The 6,556-nt window shown below is 37.6% G+C and overlaps 1 pseudogene; it reads left to right on the top strand.

Annotated features, from left to right (window-relative positions):
* Positions 1-5,141: 5,141 nt before the first annotated feature.
* LOC132668169 (U4 spliceosomal RNA) lies at positions 5,142-5,252 on the top strand (annotated as a pseudogene).
* Positions 5,253-6,556: the final 1,304 nt, after the last annotated feature.

Below are 6,556 nucleotides of genomic sequence, written 5' to 3'. Positions count from 1 at the left end.
CATGAGGCTTTCCTGAAGCGGAATTGGAAAACAAAGATCATTTTGGAGAAGAAACAGAATTATTGAGTGGAAATGATGACTAGCCTGGAGTGCCTAGCAGGGAAAAACAAAATCAGGAAAGCATTACAAGACTAGAGTTCTGAGTGTTTTGATGAGGCAGTATGGGTGAATTGATATGATGACCCGTGGATATATTTTTCCTAATAAAAAATCGAGAAAGGGTTGCCTATTCTGTGAGCTGCTCTGAGTCTAGAGTGGCTCAGTTAGTTCTGGAAAGCGGGCATGACCTCCAAACAGCTCCCACAGCTCCCACGGGGATATTGAGGGTCATGTGTTAGACATAGATCAGTCACTGAATTAGGGACACTATGTATGGTAAGAAGAGTTCCAACCCACTTCTACTCCTGGCTTCTAGATGTCTTTGAATATATCACGTTAATGTAGTTCCTACTGTAGTCCCTAGGAAATGTTTGTCTCACTGACCAGATTTTTCAGAGAATTTAATTTAAAATGTTTATGAATGCAATTTGAAGACTTAAAGCAGTTGGAAGCTCATCCATCCTTTACCAAATAAAAAGATTCACCTGCAGATGAACATGGGCATGGGGACTTTCATAACACTCCCTGGCTATTGAGATCTGCACTGACCAACACTTGCCCCCAGCCAAAGGTGACTATTGAGCATGTTTTCAGTGTAACTAATAGAAAATTTAAAATAACATATGCAGTTTACATTTGTGACAGTGCTAGTCTACATAATGGCTCAGATAACCATGGTCTGTACTCACTGCAAAGCTAGGCAGCTTATTTTGACTTGGCAGAGCTTCTGTTTGAAGTTCCTAGAGTAGTTTTCTTCATTCCCTAGTGACTTGGTCTCAGAAAACAAGGCAGAAACTGGGGACGGAATGAGGGTGGTGATTACTAATGGTTTCTTACATCAAAACGTTTGTGGAAAAGGATAACGAAGAAAGAGTCCTGATAGTAAATATGTTGAAAATGGCAGGTTTTCATTAATGGCATCACTGTGGCATGCTTGAGAACCAGCCAGAGTAATAGGATAAGAGCCATGCTACATAAAACACCATTATTCATTGGGAAGTAAAGTGAGAGCTATGCTTTCCAGCCTGCTTTTTAATTATAAATCTGAAACATAGGTTTATCAGTTCCCACAGAAAGAGTAAGAAGTAAGGGTAATCCCGGTGCTTTATCTGTTGGTAAATTCCAAGTCCAGATAGATTTTTCTTTATTCAAACAGAATTAAAGACTGGAGAAAAATGAAAGATAAGAACGAAACTGCTTGGGCCAATAGAAAAAAAAAAATCCTGTAGAACAAGGGAGTAGAACCACTACAGTGAAGGCTTGGTAGAGGAGCATAATTTTGAAAGAAAAAAAATTTCAGAAAGTTTAAAATTCACTTAAAATACCTAAAATTTCACTGGAGTACTTCAGGAACAAAGGTTTGCGTGGGGACTTTAAATTCTGAGCCAAAGACAAGGCAAAAAAAAAAAAAAATACTGGGAAGTTTCTACATTGGCCCTAAAAGAGACTCTTCCTTTCTCTAGTCACCCAGTTGATGTCACTGAGAATTAGATTTGGGTCCTGTAGTTAATAATTACATGGTTGATTGATGTTATAGCCTTGTCAAATTTCATGTAAAAATAAAGGCTTTGGTTGGAAAGAATGAAATACTGAGATTTGAAATGGCTAAGATTTGGAGGATTTAGATAGCTCAGGATTTAGAGTGCCTCAGACCCCAAATCCCTCTGTTTCCTCTACCAGCAAAAGTAGTCTCTGTTGAGAGGCTCATCTTGCCTTGCTTGGAGACTCTATTATGACTTTATATAAGGTAGCTAGTTTGGAAGAGGATGCCAATTTTCCCCGTGATCTAACTTTACTACACTTCAGTGCCTTTAGATCAATAGTGAGAGCTAGATAGCAGCATATTCCTAAGGGTCAATTATGAACCAACCCAGGAGGAAAAGACCCACATTCCAAGAGAACTGTAACATTTTCTAACTTATTTTGGGTAGGACGTGGGAAGTATGGCTTCCATTATGGAGATATGGAAGTAATGGCTGCTGAGAATTCTAGACTAGATAGGATAAAACACAATTTTAGAGTTTATTTATATAGCTGCACTTAACAGATTTTGGTTTTAGTGTTCTAGCTTGAGGATCTTATTTGTTTGCTTAGTTGGTAAGCCAAAATTGGACTCGATAGTGGTTTGGACTGAATAAATTTGAGATACCAGACATAATGTGCTCTATTGCAGAGGATGAAATAAGATGATTAGTGATACAAAGATGGATATAAGGTGGATTTATCATGTGTAAGTAGTTACCTTCCAACACTGTCCCCTGAGAAGACACACCCTTCATCAAGACGTGGAAAAATACACTAGATAACTAATGCCAATTCCCTAGAAAAGTGCTGCACTGGAGGCTAAAATGAGGGGCGATACTGCCTTTGAAATATGTCCCCAGATTTTAGTGGGGATAATGGTATCCTAGGGTAGCAGAAGCTGGGAATCAACACTTAACCTCAAGGATCAAAATGGATACGAGTATCATAATAGGCATCAAGCCTGAGATTTTTTTATAGCAGCTAATTGATCACTAAGACTGAATTGCCTGGATAGCCCTCCAAAATCTAAATTAGTGTTTAATAACCAACAGAACTCTAGATCTAATGAACCAAGGCCTGAACTGGGTCATTACCTGAGTCAAATGACAGATTCAGAGACTTCAGTAAGTCTTCCTTCTAGTCTTCCCTAAAAGGATCTGAAATCACTTCCAGAATCATAAAATACTGAGGATTAGGTTAGGATCAGAGGAGGAAATACTCAGAATTTTGCAGAATTACGAACTACTGGTTGGGAGTTATTTCCTGGGAACACAGAATTCTACCTGTGCTGTGCTGTATCCTTTAGAGTGGAAGCTTATGGAATTCAGGTGAAAAATGGAGAATTTATCTTAGTGTGAGCTAAGAGAGTCCATGAAGCTATTTGGTGTTTGTTTCATCAATGCCTAAATGTATAGTTGGAATATACTTTTTTTTTAATCATCTTTCAGAATCCTCAATTCCTGTCTTTGTTTCTCTAACGTGTGGAGGAACATATTAGTACTGATAGAAAGCATGATGTGGAAGTCCCTGGAGTTCCCATTAATTAACAAAATTGTAAGCCAAAGCAATATTTATCCCTGAGGAAATCAGGTGACAGTACGTTGCCAAATATTTGAATGATGAATCTTAGAGAGCAAGAATAATTATTACAAGTTTAATCAAGTGTGACTTCAATTCTAGCTGCTGTTGCATTGGAGACTCTGGCAGGTGGTAATCCTCAATAATCTTGAAAGTGGCTTTTTTCACATGGCAAGGATAGCTGTATACTTTTACCAAGTTACTTCAGGGTTATGTCAACTCTCCGACTCTAGATATTAGTTTAGACTGAGAGACTTGATAATTTTGCCCTCCCATAAGACATCACGATGATAGAACCCAATCAGAGATAAGAAGAAGATATCTTTGACCCTTCTTGCTTAAAATGTGGGGGTGGGGGGAGAAGGGGGCTAGGGAGACACTCCCTCTTGCTGTGTATGAGTTGAGCACTTGTGAGGAATCTAAAAATGTGATTAAAGAAAGTGTGTTTAGATAAATGAGGTGAAGAATGTTTGGCCAATCCACTATCCACATGTTTTCGCCTTTGCACCAAATTACTTTTTGGACTCTAGATCACATCATGCCTAAAAGTCAGAACTGGGTGAGGGTTTGACCAGGGAAATGGAGCTTATATCTGTAGAAGTCCCTACTGGAGAGAAAGAAACTAAAATTCGGGTTTCACTTCCTGCTCTTCTCTTGGTGCTGGATTCAACTCTACTGTTCCTGGAGTTCAGTTAAGGAATTCCTTGCTGGTTTATCATTTGAGAGTCCAGCCCCAGAGTGGATTAAAGATTTAAACACAAAACATGACACTTCTACCACTCACAAAACTAGAAGAATATGTCAGAAAATATTTAACTAATTTCAGAATTGACAAGGAATTTAAAATCATAAAAGCAATGCAAGAAATAATAAGATATATTTGATGGTATACATGTTTCATATTTCTAAACACAAAAAACAAACCTCAAAGAAAACAGAAAACTTAGACAATGTATTTATGGCAAATAAGACAGGCAAAATGTCCTTAGTAATGATATTTAATGAATAAGAAAAACTACAAAACAGGCATTCTTATTTGCAATTGCTGCATGTATAAATTGGTTCAGTTTTTCTGGAAAGAAGTACACCCATGTCAAGAGCCTTACACCTAATTATTTGACTTAGTTATTTTATTTCTAGGAATCCATTCCAAGGACATAATCACAAATATGGACAAGGTTATGTGCTACAGACTTTCTACTGGGAAAATTATAGACAATTCAAATAGTAAACCATAGGGCAGGTAATTGCTTAATAAAATATGGTCTGGTCAAGTGATAAAAAAATACATGAGGCCATTAAAAACTTATATTTTTAAATAACATCAATAGCATAGTTTGAATATGCTCATGATAAGTTGTTAATTTTAAAAATAATCAGTAAATAATCTATACACACAATTTGATTAATAGATATCTATATTAATATAGATAGACACAGAACTACATTTATTTTTTAATGTAATTTATTGTCAAATTGGCTTCCATACAACACCCAGTGCTCATCCCAACAATTGCCCTCCTCAATGCCCATCACCCACTTTCCCCTCTTCCCCACCCCCAATCAGGCCTTAGTTTGTTCTCTGTATTTAAAAGTCTCTTATGGTTTGCCTCCCTCCCTCTCTGTTTGTAACTTTTTTTCCCCCTTCCCTTCCCCTATGGTCTACTGTTAAGTTTCTCAAGATCCACACATGAGTGAAAACATATAGTATCTGTCTTTCTCTGACTGACTTATTTCACTTAACATAATACCCTCCAGTTCCATAGCCGCGCTTTCAACAATAGCCAAATTATGGAAAGAGCCTAACTGTCCATCAACTGATGAATGGATAAAGAAGATGTGGTTTATATATACAATGGAATACTACTTGGCAATGAGAAAGAATGAAATCCTGCCATTTGCAGCAACGACATGGAACTACATTTAAAAGTTAGCATTGTAGCTTTGCGCCGTGGCAGTATCATAGCCGATGAGGTTTATCTGAGGTGCGATTATTGCTAATTAAAAGTTAGCATTGTAGTATCCAAAATCTATAAAGAAGTCACCACACTCCACACCCGAAAAACAAATAATCCAGTAAAGAAATTGGCAGAAGACATGAATAGACACTTTTCCAAAGAAGACATCCAGATGGCCAACAGACACATGAAACAGTGCTCAATGTCACTCATCATCAGGGAAATACAAATCAAAGCCACACTGAGATACCACCTCACACTGGTCAGAGTGGCTAAAATGAACAAATCAGGAGACTATAGATGCTGGCGAGGATGTGGAGAATCGGGAACCCTCTTGCACTGTTGGTGGGAATGCAAACTAGTGCAGCCACTCTGGAAAACAGTGTAGAGGTTCCTCAAAAAATTAAAAATAGAACTACCCTATGACCCAGCAATAACACTGCTAGGAATTAACCCAAGGGATACAGGAGTGCTGATGCATAAGGGCACATGTACCCCAATGTTTATAGCAGCACTCTCAACAATAGCCAAATTATGGAAAGAGCCTAAACGTCCATCAACTGATGAAGGGATAAAGAAGATGTGGTTTATATATACAATGGACCACTACCTGGCCATGAGAAAGAATGAAATCTGGCCATTTGTAGCAATGTGAATGGAACTGGAGGGTGTTATGCTAAGTGAAATAAATCAGTCAGAGAAAGACAGGTACCATATGTTTTCACTCATATGTGGATCTTGAGAAACTTAACAGAAGACTATGGGGGAGGGGAAGGGGAAAAAAAGTTACAAACGGAGAGAGGGGGAGGCAAACCGTAAGAGACTTCTCAATACAGAGAACAAACTGAGGGTTGATGAGGGGTGGGGGATGGGCATTGAGGAGGGCAATTGTTGGGATGAGCATTGGGTGTTGTATGGAAGCCAATTTGACAATAAATTATATTAAGAGAGAAATAAAGACAGAGAAAGAAAGAAAGAAAGAAAGAGAAAGAAAGAGAAATCCCCAGGTGATTCTAATGCATAGCGCATACACACACAAAAGTTAGCATTGTTTATATTAGATAGTGATATGCTGTGGACAATTTAATTTTTCTTTGTTATATCTCACATATTTTTAATACAATAAATGTATGCTACTATCATTACCAGTAACCAATATGAATTTAAAAATTAGCAGGCCTGTTTTATTCACTATTGTGATGTCCCTTATCTCACCTCTTCTGATATTTTAGAATACCTTGGGGAATAGCTACGAGATGAATGAATTTGAAGAAGTGCTTTGAAATATCTTTCGAGAGGTCATTGGTGATTGGTCTGTTTATGAAATTTTTTTAAATAGTTCTACTATTTTGGCCTGTGCAATCTTTCCATTATTTGATATTTATTTTAAAATATGT

Source organism: Panthera onca, chromosome B2 (genome assembly GCF_046562875.1).
Source record: "Panthera onca isolate mPanOnc1 chromosome B2, mPanOnc1 haplotype 2, whole genome shotgun sequence".
Lineage (NCBI taxonomy): Eukaryota > Metazoa > Chordata > Mammalia > Carnivora > Felidae > Panthera > Panthera onca.
This window is presented reverse-complemented; position numbering and strand designations above follow the sequence as displayed.